The sequence below is a fragment of the Brassica napus genome, chromosome A9 (genome assembly GCF_020379485.1).
Source record: "Brassica napus cultivar Da-Ae chromosome A9, Da-Ae, whole genome shotgun sequence".
NCBI classification, from domain to species: domain Eukaryota; kingdom Viridiplantae; phylum Streptophyta; class Magnoliopsida; order Brassicales; family Brassicaceae; genus Brassica; species Brassica napus.
Window position 1 is genome coordinate 13,677,604 of NC_063442.1, and position 18,225 is coordinate 13,695,828.

The 18,225-nt window shown below is 33.3% G+C and overlaps 2 pseudogenes; both read left to right on the top strand.

Annotated features, from left to right (window-relative positions):
- The first annotated feature begins 13 nt into the window (after positions 1–13).
- LOC106425181 lies at positions 14–12,352 on the top strand (annotated as a pseudogene).
- A 265-nt stretch (positions 12,353–12,617) lies between these two features.
- On the top strand, positions 12,618–16,568 carry LOC125578262 (annotated as a pseudogene).
- Positions 16,569–18,225: the final 1,657 nt, after the last annotated feature.

Genomic DNA, 18,225 nt, shown 5'->3' on the forward strand with positions numbered 1-18,225 from the left:
ATTAAATAAATGGATGGACTTTGGAGGGTGGCTACTGGCTAGGAGATGCGGAATGGGTCCGATTCCGTATGAAACGCCGTTCGTCTATTTGTCAAAAGTCCAGTTTTCTCGGAAAACCTTTGACAGTCCCCAAGGTTCAGCTTCTAGAAACAGATGCAGCTTCCAACTCATTTCTCGGAAGTCTATGAAATAGACCCGACGGTGCCGAACCATTTGTCCTCACACTTCCACTTTACTACGTAAATGCCCTTCCCACACATGGGCAGTGCTAAGTGCAACACCACTATGCAATTGCCTGTTTCCACGTGTGTTTCTCAATCAGCCTCCTACCTCTCTGTCGCTTGGGTTTTTGAAAAGCTTCAATATTTTTATTTTATAAAAAATTTAAATTTGTCGGTTTAAATTAAACATTGGTTTGATTTCAAATCGGTTTTGATTCGTTTTTTTTTTCCTTTTAGTCAACTGATTCGGTTTATTTGTGCTTAATTGTTATTTGTTTTAAACCTTCGTAAAGCAAATTTGCTCTCTGGTTGTGTATCTTACTAGGTGTGGACTCGCACTTTGTGCGAACTAATATATATTCTTAATATTTTTTACTATTATATTTGTTCATGCTAATGTATTTAATTAGATATAAATAATTTGTGTGTGTTTTTGGTCTTTATTAACCAAATTTCAATTGCTTACTGTGTGAAAATATTTTTTTTATTGTTTATACATGATTCTTTTATCTGGAAATTGAATCCCAAGTTTTTTTTTAATAATAAAAAGTCTAGTTTTAAAAATTTTAGCTTAAGTGTAAGCGTACTCAATATGAAGGAAGAGATCTTTAATTTAGTAGTACAGTTATTGGTCATGTAGAGCTATGTAAAGAACTTGAATAAAACTCAATAATACATCACTGTAATTTTCAGGATTGGTTTAAAGAAATATGATACTTGGTTTGCATACCAAGAATGTGTATGTTAAACATGTATCACTAAATATTAAAAATTTAAATAAGCGTCATGTCATAAAAACTAAACAATATTAAATTAAACTCTGAATAAAATTTACATTGTGTCACAAATAGTAATTAATTCTAACTTAGTTAAACATTTGCCTGTTGCAATGATATATTTTAAAGGTTCAACATTCACAACTTCGCCAATAATATCTAAACACACAAAACATTAGAAAGAACAACTTGTGAACAAACATATCATAAATTGAATACATCAATAAAAACAAAATATGATATAGAAAATTCACTGACTAAACATTCATTTTCATATTGACGTCCCAATATTTCTTTAAATTCCATGAAATAATTATTTTTTAACTCTTTTGAAAAAACATCACAAGGTATGATTTTGGTTGTTCTATAGAAATTTATCTTAAAAAGCAGAGGAGGCGTTTTATATTTTATGGTCTAATCACCAGAAGTGAAATTATGCAGAATAAAATAATCTTATTGACATAACTTAGATCGGAAATTACCAAAAGACAAGTCACCAAAAGAACATTTATCAGTAGAAGCATGAGTCCCTTGTTCCCTAAAAAAATAAATTTCAAAATAATTGACTAACACCACATCGTATAATTAATGTGAATCAATAATGAAATAAATTAATATTTACGATGATATCAACCAACACCAATTCAGTTGAAACAAATTTTGATTTTTTCATGATTCTAAAGTATCAACACGTTTACTCTTATTTATAGCAATATTTAGTCGACTCAATATCTCCAATAAGAAAAAGTGAAACATGTTTCTTTTTCCAAAAGACAACGTTTGAAATGTTTCATATTATTTAAAGATGAAATTTTGTAAACTTTGTGTGTATTTCCCATCAAATGTATGATGAGAATATATACAATCATAGCATAGAGTCGGTAAATTATAATAATAGATTATTAAAATGGATCCTAAGATAAAGTCGGCATCATAATTCTATGTATTAGCATTTACATACTACTACAACTATAATACGACCTAGACTAAGATAAATATCACTTACACATTATCTAGACTATCATTAAGCTATAAACTATATTAAAAGATAGATTATGTTACACATTTAGTAACGAATATGGTTTACAATTATCCAGTAACAAATATGATTTTAAAATAGAATAATAAGAATTGATCATAACTCGTCAAAGTTACAATTTTTAAAAAATGTATATAATTAAAAATCTTGAAATAGTTGTATTATTTAAATTAATAAATTAATGACTAAGTTAAAAACTAATAATAAATTAATGAATAGCTAAAACCTAATAAAACATGACAAATAAGAAAAAAAATAAAATAATTATATATCTAGTTACAAAATGTATAGTTATATCATTTAAATTAATAAATTAATGACCACAGCTAAAAATTAATAATAAATTAATGACTAAGCTAAAACCTAATAAAAATATGACAAATAAGCAAAATTAAAATAATTATATATCTAATTACATATTTTATAGTTGTATTATTTAAATTAATAAATTATTGACTCAGCTAAAAACTACTAATAAAACTATTTATAAATTAGTAACTCAGCGTAAACCTAATTAAAACATGACAAATGAGCAAAATTACTTAAAACTAGGTGGACCGCCCGCACGCATGTGCGGGTATTAACATTAATATTAAATTGATATTATATTTACAACTATATAATACTTATGTTACATGTATATGGTTAATATAAAAGATTTGATGTTACATATTGATATTTATACTATGTTCATATGAACAAAGAATTCATTAGAACGTTTAGAAAACGATCACATTTAACACTAATCTTAAAACATCAGAAACTAATGGGGGTGACGCGATATTTATATAGCAAATTAGTTTAAGCTTCTAAATGACCTAGTTTTCAAGAGAAGATATGAGATATAATATCCTCTAATAAATTTTAATTCAGCTATGAGATAGAATATCTTATAATAATTTTTTAAAACTATTCTGATTATAATATATACATAATTTTGGTAACTCAATCTTGTTATTTATATATATATATATATATATATTTAAATATTAAATGCATAATATTAGGAAATAAGATATCTCGTCAGTTGATTGCAACTGATTTTTGATAAAACAAATCCCACAATAAGGATTTAAATAATAGATAATAAGAAAAGAATAAGGAATTTTAACGTTAAACCCCCCAATTAAGTTTGTTTTGGGCAAAACCCTCAAACAAAGTATTTAACGAAAAACCCCATAAACTAATTTTATTTAATGAATTAAACTCTGATAGGTCATAATTACTATTACTAACAGTAAATCTTTAGTTTAGGAGTTTCTACGATAAGTAAACATAGTTGAGGAATTTTACCATTAAAATGAAAAAAAATTCAAAATATTGTAATAGGAGGATAAATTTTCAAAATACATTTTATAAATTAATGTATAAGCTTCTATAAGTGACTTATAACCTCTTATAATAATTTAAAACGTCTTATTTTAATAAATGTATTTATAATTTTATAAATGATTTATAAAGCATGCATTTAATTATTAGACATTAATAGTTATTATGATACTTTATATACAAATATAATTCTTTCTATACGAATATAAAATCATTATATCAATTCTAATAAACACTTTTGTGTATTATTTTATGTAATTTATAAATATATAAAAAAATTGATCGCATTATTACTCTTTCATAGTTTCAACAATTAGTTACCATAAATTATTATTTATAATATTATGTAGATTATTTGGAAAGTGGTAGTTGAATTATCATTTCCTTTTAGATATAATTATAATAAATAAAATTAAAAATCATTGGTCAATCAAATGATAACAATTTGAAGAGTTCATTTATGATCAACACGTAATAAAAAAATCACTTATGTGACTTCTAAATCAATATATAGTAGAATTTATATTTTTATAAATAATTTATAACATTGTATAAATAATTTTAAAATTCTGATAAATTTATTCTGTAAACAACGATAAATAATTTAAAAATTATATTAATAAACATGTTTGGATTTTGTAATATTTAAAATAGTTATTATATAATTATATTCAAATACAATTCATTAAGTAGAATATAAAACTATTATAATTATCTTATATAAAATTTGTTCATTATATTTTATAGTTTATAAATATTAAAAGTAATAAAATATAACATTATTAATCTTTCTATAAGTTTGAGATTTAGTTGCCATAAATTCTTATTTGTAATATTCTTTAGATTATATGGCAAGCGATGTTAAATGTTTTTAGACTTACCTTAATTTTTAGATATAATTTAAATAAATAAAAATTAAAAACAATCGACCAATCAAATTATAACAAATTTTTTGAAACTTCACCTATGAGCGACACGTCATCAGAAGTCACTAAAGTGACTTCTCTTTTAATGTATAGGGGGATTTATAATTTTATAAATGTATTTATAATTTTTTAAATGATTTATAAAGCATGCATTTAATTATTAAACATTAATAGTTATTATTATACTTTATATACAAATATAATTCTTTCTATACGAATATAAAATCATTATATCAATTCAAATAAACACTTTTGTGTATTATTTTATGTAATTTATAAATAGAAAAAAAAATTGATCGCATTATTACTCTTTCATAGTTTCAACAATTAATTACCATAAATAATTATTTCTAATATTATGTAGATTATTTGGAAAGTGGTAGTTGAATCATCCTATACTTTTAGATGTAATTATAATAATAAAATTAAAAATCATCGGTCAATCAAATTATAACAATTTGAAGAGTTCATTTATGATCAACACGTAATAAAAAATCACTTATGTGACTTCTAAATCAATATATAGTAGGATTTATATTTTATAAATAATTTATTACATTATATAAATAATTTTCAATTCTGATAAATTTATTCTGTAAACAACGATAAATAATTTAAAAATCATATTAATAAACATGTTTGGATTTTGTAATATTTAAAATAGTTATTATATAATTATATTCGAATACAATTCATCAAGTAGAATATAAAACTATTATAATTATCTTATATGAAAATTTGGTTCATTATATTTTATAGTTTATAAATATTAAAAGTAATAAAATATAACATTATTAACTTTTCTATAATTTCGAGATTTAATTGCTATAAATTGTTATTTGTAATATTCTTTAGATTATATGGCAAGTGATGTTTAATGTTTTTAGACTTACCTTAATTTTTAGATCTAAATTAAATAAATAAAAATTAAAAACAATCGACCAATCAAATTATAACAATTTTTTTGAAACTTCACCTATGAGCGACACGTCATCAGAAATCACTAAAGTGACTTCTTTTTTAATGTATAGGGGGATCATGACAAATAAGTTAAATCACTTCGCAAATAATTGTAAAGATTGCCCTTCTCAAATTTGCTCTAGAAGCCAATAGAATTGACTTTGAGTTCTTCAAATCCCTTCTCGATCTTTTCATGTAAAATCTGTTTCTTATCGTCTGGAACCCTAAAAATTTGGGAGAATTGAGAATACTCATGTCATATTATTCGATCAAAACTTTTAATATGTGTTATTTTTTAAATAAAATTTAGGGTTTTGTTTCGTGCTGGGGTATGACAGAATAAGCGCACTGCCGGATTGTTTGATAACTCAGATACTCTTATGGCTTCCCACCAGAGATTCTATTAAGACAAGCGTTCTATCAACCAGATGGAGAAATCTCTGGCTTGATGTTCCAGGACTTGATTTACACTCCAATGACTTGGATTGTTTCTCCAAAGTTGCCACTAACAACTTCGGTAACTGCTTTCTGAAGGTTAACCATCAGACGCGCCTGCAAAAGTTCAAGATCAACTATGATAACTATAACTCGTTTGGAAATCCCTCTCAGATCAGGGAGTGGATCACAGCTGTTGATCATCGCGGGATTCAGCATCTAGATGCTGAGGACGAGAGTGCAAAGTGTTACATTTGTTTCCTGCCTCGCTGCCTGTGAGTATATATAACAGCAAGACATTGGTATCCTTGAAACTCCAACACGTAGTAGTGCCTAAGAATCCAGAGTATGTGTTTTCTCTACCATGTCTATAGATCATGCACCTAAAAAAAGTTCGTTACGGTAAAGGTGGCCATTTATTTATGGAGAAGCTAATCTCAGGCTGTCATGTTCTTGAAGAACTTAATTAATTATGCGAAAAACGACTGCGTTTTGGTAAAGTGCGATTCTGAGGCGATTTCGAAAGCGACTGCGAATCTAGAGTTTCTTGCGATGGATTCGGCTAATCCGCCGGGTTCATCTGCGGTTCCGGTGGTTTCCAAGGCTGTTAATGAAGGGGTAAAGGCTGGGGAACAAGGGGTGAAGCTTGATTTGATGAAAGGCGATCAGAGCTGGGTCTCGAAGGTGAAAGACAAGAAGAATCTGATGAAGTATGACGTTGAGATTTCGACAAAGGATGGTAAACACAAGGTGGAGATTCCAGATGAGGTCATCACAGATTCTACTCCTCTGTGGGATGATTTCATTATTGGGAAATTTCTGGATCTAGCTCCTCATATAGCTAAGGTCCATATGGTGGTGAACAAGATCTGGAGCTATGGCGAAGTTAATATGAAGGTGGAAGTCTATGATGCAAATCCTACGACGATGCGATTCAAGGTTTCTAGTTTGAAGGCTCGGGAAAAAATTCTCAAGAGGGGTATGTGGAATATAGCTGGTGTCCCGATGATCGTCACTAAATGGTCACCAAAAACAGAGGAAGAGAAACAAGAGGAAAAAGCTATTCCGATGTGGGTGCATCTGACAAAGGTTCCACTGCACATGTATTCATGGGAGGGGCTTAGCTTTATCACTAGTACAGTGTGGTTTCCGAAGAGACTACATCCAGAAACTATAGCGTGTTCAAACCTTGAGGAAGCTAAGGTGTTTGTTCATGTTGATGTCACTCAGAGTTTGCCTAAGGAGATAGATTTTTCAAAGGAGGGGGAGGAGTTTACGGTTGGATTCCACTACCCATGGTTGCCTTCTAAATGTAACATTTGTGAGAAGTGGGGGCACACTGATAAAGTGTGTGTGAAGAATGGAGAAAATAAGAAGAATCCTGGCGGTTCTCTGCATACTAAGGCTGGTGCTGGAGGTCAGGGAAGTGCAAATACGAGTCCAAAACAATTGGTGTCTAGTCTGTCAAAAAATAATATGGAGGAGGCTAGCAGTGAGGGAAGGGACAAGATCAATGAGCAGGGTGAGAAGGAAAGTCTGAGTAAGGATGGAGTTAAGGGCTGGTCTCTAGTATCACCAGGGAAAGGGGGAAGATCGACACCAACAATCTTACAGAATAATGCTGAAGTTCAGATATCTGCTTCGAAATTCTCTGTGTTGAGTCTGGATGAGGAGCTAGAAGTAGTGGAGAAATCTATTGATATGGAGGAAGGGGAAATACCTCTGGAGGATCAGGTGTACATAGAAGATGAGTTAGAGGATCGGAATCAAGCAAGCGAGAGAGAAAATGATTTGTTGGAGGATGAAATACTAGCTCAGAAAGGAAGGGGGAGAGATAATGCTGTAACTCAAAAGGGGCAGAAACGCGTTCAGAAGACAAAAGCTCAGGAGGTAAATCCAAAGAGCAAAAGGTCTTCTCGACGCAACCACTAATCTATGGCGAGCTTTTTCTGGAATGTGCGCGGATTTAATAAGTTTTTGAAACATTCCGTGGTTAAAAAGTGGATTAGTAATAAGGAGATGTTATTTGGATGTATTTTGGAGACTCGAATTAAGGAAAATAAGGCGGAGAAGATTTTGAAGATGGAGTTTAAAGATTGGTCTTGGATGATGAATTATGATTGTAGTGCTGGTGGTAGGATTTGGATACTCTGGAGAGATTCTGTGTGTATGACTCCAGTGTACAAATCAGATCAGTTAATTACATGTTCTGTGGAGATTAAGGGAGAAGAAGCTTTGTATTGCACTTTTGTTTATGCAAGGAATCTGGCTGAAGAGAGGAAAGAGTTATGGGAGGATCTTTGTTATCACCACAACTCGCCTAGCTTCAGTAATAGAGCTTGGCTGATAATGGGGGATTTTAATGAAATTTTGGATGGGGAAGAAAACTCTGGGTTCTCAAGTTTGGGTAGGGTCCCGAGTGGTATGCGAGATTTTCAGAGAATGGTACTTCATTGCAATCTCTCAGATATGGGGGTATCAAGGGCCTCTTTACACTTGGTGCAACAAGAGGCAAGAAGGACTTATCTGTAAGAAGTTAGATCGGGTTCTCATGAATGATAATGCAGTTCACAGATTCGCGAGTGCATATTCAGTATTTGAACCTGGTGGTTGTTCAGATCACATGAGGTGCAAGATTCAAATATTGGCGCCAACTGAAAAGATTCGGAGGCCTTTTAAGTATGTAAATGTCATTGGGAGTCTTCCTGAGTTTCTCCCAACGGTGAAGGCATATTGGGATAATACGGAGGTGCTGTTCCATTCTACTTCTGCATTATTCAGATTCTCTAAGAAGCTAAAGAATCTGAAGCCACTAATCCGTGAGTTGGGCAGAGAGAAACTGGGGAATTTATCTAAAAGATCGAAGGAAGCCTATAGTATACTGTGTGAAAAGCAGAAAAGCACGCTTATCCTCCCAAGTAGTGTGAATATCCGAGAAGAAGCAGAAGCTTATGAGAAGTGGTTGCATGTGGCTAGTCTCGAGGAAGATTTTCTCAAACAAAGAGCAAAGCTGCATTGGCTTGACGTCGGTGATCAGAATAATAAGTCTTTCCACAATGCAATTAAGAGTCGACAAGCTCAAAATACAATTCGTGAAGTTAGATGCCTGGATGGGAGCACTGCAACGAGTCATCTGGATATAAAGAATGAGGCAGAGAGATTCTTTGCAGATTTTTTAAACTCTCAACCTACAGAGTTTGAGGGTACATCAAAGGAAGAACTTCAGAGTTTGATTGACTTCAGATGCTCTCCAGAGGATTGCACTTTGCTTGAGTCTGATGTTACTGCGGAGGAGATTAAACAGGTGCTGTTTGCTATGCCGGCAAATAAGTCTCCAGGCCCTGATGGATTTCCCAGCGAGTTCTTCAAAGCCACCTGGTCTATTATAGCTGGTGACTTCACGATAGCCATTCAATCTGTATTCAGGTATGGGTTTTTGCCCAAGGGTGTTAACTCAACGATACTTGCTTTGGTTCCCAAGAAAATCAATTCGTTGGAGATGAGGGACTTTCGACCGATTGCGTGCTGTAATGTTCTTTATAAGGTTGTGTCGAAGATACTAGCAAACAGATTGAAGGAGCTGTTACCCAGAATTGTAACTGTGAACCAGTCAGCTTTTATTAAAGGTAGACTACTCATGGAGAATGTTCTTCTAGCGTCTGAGCTGGTTAAAGATTATCATAAGGAATTGATATCTCCTAGAAGTGTGATGAAGATTGATATTTCCAAGGCGTTCGATTCAGTACAATGGTCTTTTGTTTTGGAGAGTTTAGAAGCTATGGAGTTTCCTGGGAAATTTATTCATTGGGTAAAACTTTGTATCTCCACTCCGTCCTTTTCGGTTCAAGTAAATGGAGACCTTGCAGGGTATTTTCAAAGTACAAGAGGTCTGAGGCAGGGTTGCTCATTATCTCCATACCTGTTTGTGCTTTGTATGAACGTTTTATCTCTGAAGATGGACAAGGCAGTGGCTGAGAGGAAGTTCAATTTTCATCCGAGATGTAAGACCCTATCTCTCACTCATCTTTGTTTTGCAGACGACTTGATGGTGTTTGTGGAGGGAACTAAAGATTCAGTTGAAGGTGCTCTCTCAGTATTTGATGAATTTGCTCAGTGGTCGGGCTTAAGCATCAGTCTTGTGAAATCCACAATCTATATGGCTGGGGTTTCGCAGGATGAAAGAAGAAGAATTTTAACTAATTTCCCTTTGAAAGAAGAGGAACTTCCTGTGAGATATCTAGGCCTCCCATTAATGACAAAGGCTATGAGAAGACAAGCCTTTATGCCTCTGTTGGAAAAAATTAGAAGCAGAATCAACACCTGGTCCTGTAGGTTTCTTTCTTATGCATGCTGGAAGACTGCAGTTAATCAAGTCGGTGATCAAGAGTATTGTCAATTTTTGGGCAGCTGTATTCCGTCTTCCGAGTCAGTGCAATAAGGAAGTGGAGCAACTCTGCTCGGCTTTCCTCTGGACTGGTCCTGATCTCAGATCAACAGGAGCCAAGGTGGCATGGAAGGAGGTATGTAGGCCCAAGGAGGAAGGTGGTTTGGGGTTGAGAACTTTAAAAGATATTAACAGAGTGTATGGCTTGAAAATAATATGGAGAATGCTTGCTGGTGATTCTTTATGGGGGAGATGGGTGAAGGCCTATTTGTTGAAGAAGAAAACATTTTGGGAGGTTAGTATCAAAACTCAATCGGGATCTTGGATGTGGCGAAAGCTTCTGAAGTTGAGAGAGATTGCTAGGAGTTTCTATCGTAAGAAGATTGGTAATGGGCGTCACACCTCCTTCTGGTATGATAGCTGGTCTGAGAAAGGAGTTCTTTCTGATCTTCTTGGGAGAAGAGGGATAATTGATATGGGTATAAGGAATGATGCGACAATAGAAGAAGCAATTATCTGTCCTCGAAGAAGAAGAAGGCACCGCATGGGGTTGTTAATGGAAATCGAACAGGAGCTGGATAATCTGAAGGAAGGTCTTTGTGAGGATGAGGATGTAAGTTTGTGGCAGAGGGTGTCAGGGTTCAAGCATCAATTCTCTACTAAGGAAACATGGCAGTTGCTTAGAGAAAGTATGGCAAGAAGAGGTTGGGCGAGAGGAGTATGGTTTTCTCAAGCAACGCCAAAGTTCTCTTTCATGATGTGGCTGGCCAATTTGAATAGATTATCCACGATGGATAGAATTCTGAGCTGGAACCCAAGTGTGGATGCTACATGTATTCTCTGCAAAAGTGGTATTGAAACCCGAGACCATCTATTTTTCGAGTGTACATACTCCTCGCAGCTTTGGGATTATCTTGTTAGAGGCATTCTAAGGAGCTCCTATACTACAAACTGGTCCGAGATCATGTGGCTGGTTATGGATGGGTCACTGGGAAAGCATAAGTTGTTCTGTTTGCGGTATGCACTGCAATCGGCAATGTATGGAATGTGGAGGGAACGTAATAAGGTGAGGCATGGTGAGAAATTGATGGCTATGCCAGTTTTAAAGAAAATGATTGACAAGGGAGTAAGAAATAAGTTGAGCTTGTTGAAAATGAAAAGAGTGAAGGGTATGGAAGGTGCATTACAATTTTGGTTTATAACTAGAGTATAAATAGTTTTGCACATTGGAGTTTTGAGTATGAAAGTAGGAGAGATATGTTCCTTTCTTACACATAGTATGCACCTGGATGTAATAAGGCTTTTTTGATGAATAAAATTTAACATTCATTCAAAAAAAAAAAAAAAAGAACTTAATTTGGTAAGATATCAGTATGGTTCGATGAAAACTCTGTGCGTGAGGTCTCAGACTCTGAAGATCTTCTGTTTAACATTTCATCCGGTAAGGAGTGGTACCGAAGGTTCGGTCAAGATTGATGCTCCAAGACTCAAGTATATGAGTTTTAGTGATAGGATTGTGGTGAAGAATCTGAATTCCTTGCTCAAGATAGACATTGATACTGACTTTAATATCAAGCCTCTAATTTTGTTATCGGAGGTTTTAAGTAAGAGAGATATTATCCATGAGTTTCTCACTGGTATTGCTAGTGTGACACATATGATCATCTCTCAGCCTACTCTAGAGGTATATTATGTGACACTTTGACATTTATTTTTATATGAAAAGATTCTCACCTGTAACCTTGTTTTTCTTCTTGCAGGTCCTTTATCATTATTCTAAACTAGGACCGTTTCCCAAATTCCATAACCTATCTCATTTGCAGGCTGCATTCTCCAGCTCATCATTACCACTGTTGTCAGTTTTTCTTGAAAGCTGCTCGAATCTGAAAAGCCTCGTATTGGTAAGAATCAAACTTGAGCCTATATTTTTACATTGTGGAACTATTGTAATGATTGAGCATTTTTTTATTTATTTGTAGGACTTTTCTGTTTCAACGGAGCCAGAACAGAAGATGGATCTCACCAAGGTGCCGCAGTGTTTAATATCGACTTTGGAGCGTGTTGAGATTAACAAACTGAATATGTGGGAGGGACCTGGAATGAAACTAGCGACTTATTTTATTATGAATTCAGCAGTCCTCAAGAAACTCAGTCTCAATGATTCTGATCTGACTAAACAGAAAATAGATTTCTACAATGGCGTTTTTATATTGATAAGAAGTTCTCGAAAATGTCAAGTTTTCTTTGACGACATGCCGTTGATAATGCTGGGGAGAAACTGAGCAACATCAGTATGGGAACTAAAAAACTCTTGTCATTGCTTTTCTGTTTTGATTCTTTACTCTAGATAATAATTTTTATGCTTTAGAAACTCTTGTAGTTGCTTTGCATTGTGATCTATTATTTGACCATTCTGGTTGTGGACGTTTTAAAGCAGAATATTAATTATGCTTTTTCATAATAATATAAAGTTTGACAAAAAAAAAATCAAATTGTACATAATGTGAGATACCCTTTCTCCAATTTTCATATGGTTGACTTTATTTAACTTTTGAAATGACGTCTTATTGAAGAAGTGGTTCCAATGACGGTGTCCGGTGAAGAAGTCCCACCGCAGCACCAAGTTTTCATCAACTGCAGAGGAGACGAGCTGCGGAAAAGCTTCCTCGGGTTCGTAGTGAAAGCCATGAGAGAAGCAAAGATCAACGTCTTCACAGACGAAATAGAAGTCAAAGGTAGAGATCTACAGAATTTTTCAGGAGGATCGAGGAATCCAGAGTCGCTGTTGTGATCCTGTCTGAAAGATACACTGAATCTAGTTGGTGCTTGGATGAACTAGTGAAGATGAAAGAGCAGATGGACCAAGACAAGCTCGTTGTGATTCCAATTTTTTACAGATTGGACGCTACCAACTGTAAGAGGCTCGTTGGAACTTTCGGTGACAATTTCAGGAATCTGGAGAGAGAGTATCGGAGCGAGCCTGAGAGAGTCAAGAAATGGAAAGAAGCTTTGATCTCTATTCCCCAGAAGGTTGGCTTGACTTTGGAAGGACACAGGTATTTCTAAATTTTGAGTAGACCTCTGTCAATGGGAAATGAATCCCTAACCTTTTAAACTTCTACTATGCGAACCAAGAGTGTTAACTTTTATCCAATATGTTAACTCCTAGTTGCTTCTAAATATTGATTTAGGCTAGGCATGGGCATTCGGGGTCCCAATCAGGTTTCGGTTTTATCCATTCGGGTTTCAGTTTTTCGGATTTATCAAAATCAACCCCATTCGGGTTATATAAAAGTTCGGTTCGGGACCAGTTCGGGTTCGGGTCGGGGTTAGTAAATCTTCAAAAATCCATTGTACTTTCGGGTTCGGGTCCCAATCGGTTCTTTGGTTTAAAAATACCTGATTTGTACCTATTTTGTAACTAAAATATAAACGAAATCGGTTCTTCGGATTTAAAATACATGATTTGTACATATTTTAATAGCCAAAACATAAGTAAAATCGATTTCAAAAATAAAAAAAACATCAAACGTGATCATTTAAAATCAAGCGAAAGATAAACATAGTTAGTGATAGAAAAAAAACTATATAAATGAAACCATAAAACAAAAAATAAGTTCTCATGACATGAGAAACATTATTCAATAAAAACAAAACCAAAATCTAAAAACTTCAGGCATCAACCGCCACATTCCACCATCAACCTTCATGTAACAGATAATTATTTTAGAAGTTCAATAATATCTTAAAGTATTTTGGATACATATTAAAAATTAAGATCATATTTGGTAGAAGTTCTTTTTGTGATTTTAAATGTTTCGGGTTCTATCGGATATCCATAATAGGTTCGGGTTCGGTTCGGATAATACCCATAACCCAAAATACCAAAAAACAGGATCTATTCGGTATTTATGTCGGGTTCGGATCGGTTCGGATTCATTTTTATCAGATCGGATTCGGTTCGGATTTTCGGGTTCGGTTTATTTGCCCAGCCCTAATTTAGGCTTGACTGTTTGCATAGATTTTACAAAAAGAAACTTAAGAGCATCTGTATCAGTGAACTTTGAGGGGGTTTATAACTTTAATTTTTAATTTTTATTTATTTTTATTTTTTTCGTTTGATTTTTTAAAAATAAAAAATAAAAAAGAAAATAAGCGGACCAATCTCGGACCGCCACGTGGCATGGAGCCCGCGGTACAGTGATGAACCAGGTTCATACTAGTGAACCTGCAGGAGCTGAGTTCACAAAAATGAAAATATTTTAATATTTTTTTTTTGGGAAATGTGTGAACTTCTGCATTGAACCCTCAATGCAGATGCCCTAATAACTCAAAAAATTGTTAATAATAATAATATAAATTATTGACAAAATACGTATATCTATTCGTAGAGTTAAACACAAATATTTTTTTCACCTTATTGTATAAATGATATTTATAAACAAAAGTTTGTATGAATTTTTATTTTATATAAAAATAGCATTTTCTTTAATTTTCATTGATAAAAGTAGCAAGTTATGCAAAAACAAAATTATTGAAAACTTATATATTATGAATTTTTGGTTTGTGTGTGACTTGAAAACACTAGTTTCCTTGAATTTTAATAAATCTTTTTGTTAAAAAATCTTGAATGGCTAGTAATTTTTTTTCTCAAACTAAAACTAAAATATGAATCTTAAAAGGTTAGTAAAGTGTTAAAAAAAATAACAAAATATGCCTACAATCAAAGCAGGGTCACTTGAACAAATTCTGTAATAATAAGGTTAGTAAAGTTAAAAAAATAAGGGAATAATAATATATGCATACAATCAAAGCAGGGTTGCTTGAACAAATTCTGTTACAAGGTTTCAAATTCTTTATAGCATAACTCTTCTAGGGGTTATAAATTTTTTTAAAAATTTCTCTCTGGTTAATGCCAGGGATGAGTCTGAGTTGGTCGATTCAATCGTTAAGGAGGTGAAGAAAGTTCTAATCGATGTTTCAAACAAGAAAAGAGGTAAATTCTAACAATTCCAACAACATAGAAAGTTACTTATAAGATGTGTGGTATGTTGCTTGCTTGTCAAGTATGATTGAGTTTTTAAAAGTTGTAGTGAGATCCATAATTGTGTTTTTTTGTGTGTGTGTGTGTGTGTGTTTCAGGTCAGTCCACAAATCACCGAACCCAAACTGACATCATATCATCATTTGAGCCTCTTGTGGCAGAGCTGGACCGACTACCATCACGTCTCCCTCAAGTGTTTGTCAGTTTCTGCAAAGAGGAGCTTGGCGACAACTTTATCAGACATCTCGCGTGGGCTTTGAGAGAATTAGGGATCAATGTACTCATGGACAGCTACAACCGTAGAGGAAAAGAGGACGAACAACAACAAGTATTCACGAGTATAGAGAAGTCGAATATCGTGCTAGCAATCTTCTCAAAAAGGTACTCGGAATCAGATAGGTGCTTGAACGAGCTTGTGAAGATGGAAGAGCTTACAAAGGAAGGAAAACTCGTGGTCATCCCCGTCTTCTACAATGTGAAAACAAACGAAGTGAGAAGACTCCAAGGAGAGTTTGGAATCCATTTTGCAGATTCAGTGAAGAGGTTTTCTATGGAGCCAATGATGGTTCAGAGTTGGGAGGAAGCTTTGAATTTTAGTACCAAAAGGAGTATTGGCTTAAGCTTGGAAAGACACAGGTATTAGAAAATAAAAATAATCAATTCTTTTGTTTTATAGCAGGACTTTGTGTTTAGTCATCTCAATCAGTTTCGTTCACTCATGTGTTCAGAAACGAATTTGCTCTTGTTGCTGCTATTGTTAAAGAAGTTACAAGATTGCTACCAAGCTCTCGAAGATTGAGAAGAAGAAGGAGATTAGGGATTGGAGAAGTTTTTATCAGGGCTTTAACAGCGACTTTTCTATTTGCTCTCTTCATATCCCCTATGCGTCGTACCCCTGATGTGAACTTTCTCAAAATTGGTAACTTGCTAGTTGGGTTTCCGTTTTTGGTTGTTGTCTTGCACAAAATTCTATGTTAACAAAAACAACAAAACAAAACTTTAATTGGACTTACTACATTTCTTTTTGTTGAAGCTGTAAGTCTTTGCTTATTCATTAGGAAAAACTTATCGACTAAACAATTCTGTTTTGGAAAGAAGTTTCATTCGTTCGTCTATGAAATTCTGGTGGTATATTATGATCACACCTCCGTTTTTTAAGTTAATGAAAAGTGAAGTTGGGTTTTGAGTAACACAAAGAAGACAGATGCTAAAGTTTGCCTAGTTTAAAAAGTTATCAACATGGTTTGCTAAAACAGATCACAACTTGTCTTCGAAATTTGAATTTATCTTTCAACTCTTTATAATTATCTCCGGTCAAACCGAGTATTGTCTTTGGATTACTAGTTTAATAATTGTATAACCATGTAGTTGGTGAACAGATACACCGATAAGAATCAATCTATGATGTCGATCAACATGCATATGAAGTAAAATAATACAAGTTTCGAAAAAAAGTAAAAACAATACTGTAGTATTTGGATACATACACGACTTTTATTAACCTATAATTTATATAAATTGATAGGACTCCAAAGTACTATTTGTATAAATCTGTAAATCCAATGTTGATTACAGTTTGTAAAGAGAAGTATGATCTCATCGCGATCGTAACTGACTTATAGCGCCAGACAAATTTCAATTGCAAATTGCATGAAAGAAAATTATGTTCTCATTCTTCTATTTATACTTCTTCGTGAGCTAATTATACAATCTTCTCCACGTCATCACTCTCCAACTCCAGCTCAGCATCATTCTCTTCTTGAGCTAACTCCTCATCCAAAGTCCCTTTCACTCTTCTTCTCTTCCTCGTATACGCCTTCAGTGGCCTATCATATATATTCGTAGTAACTACGTTTGATTGGCCGCATGGGTCTACTTCCCAAAAGTCTTCCCCTAAATTATAATCGAAGTGTGGAAGACTTCCCATTTGATAAAGTATTTCCATAGGTTAATCATATAACCCAAGTGTCGAATTAAAATATGCAACTGTGAATAACTAGAAATATGAAAGATAATTGACTTGTTCATAACTTCATATCACTAAAAACTGAGATCTCGAACGCGGTAAGACCAGAATCAAGTCATGTAATCTGTCATTACACGCATCACAAACGATAAAAGTTCTTACTACTGGAAATTTTATTCATTCGTCTATAAAATTCTAGTGGTATATTATCTTCCTTTTTTTGGAATAAGTAAATGGAATAGTGATGTTGAGTTTTGAGTAACCGAAAGAAGACTTCAGCAGTTCAGCTGCTAAACTTTGCCTAGTTTAATAAGTTGTCAACATGCATGGTTCACTAAAACAGATCACAACTTGTCTTCGAAATTTGAATATATCTTTTAACTTTTATCATTTTCACCGGTTAAAACCGATTATTGTCTTCTTTTTTCCACAAACCGAGTATTGTCTTTGGATGACTCATTTAATAATTTATAACGTATGAAGTTGGCGAACAAAAACATCGAATCAGTTTCAGTCTATGATGTCGATCAACATGCATATGTAAACTAATACCTTTTTATTAAAGGAAAAACATCGTAATTAATGGGTTCACATGATAGACAAAACGGCAACTTGAGAATGATCATGCTGACGTGTTAAGTATAGAGAGTTTCTCAATCAAACTCTACATAAATGTGTTCATACTATATACTTTAAGTTTTGGTTCTAGATATAAAACTCACATGTAAGGTTTCCAATAAAATTCACACTATCAAGAAAAATTAAAACGGATAATGAATTGCAAGTCCAATTATACATATATTATTTTTATTATTTACAGATAGGCTAGGCAAAATATTCGTAAATTTTTTATTTGATTCATGATCTTTCATGTGTTATTTTAAATAAAAATGTCATTTAATATTGATTAACAGTATTTTAATATATTTACCAACCACTTTTATATACTTTACATACACATACATGTGGACATTGACGTGAACACATATATAACTAAATATTCACGACAACTGGAGTATCTAATTCTCTTGGAAGTTGAAATATTCTTTTTTAATGCTTCTTTAACTATCGACCAAATTGTAGTGAAATGACACTACAAGAAATATGTACATTGTTAGCGCGAGAAATATGCTATATTAGAGGTT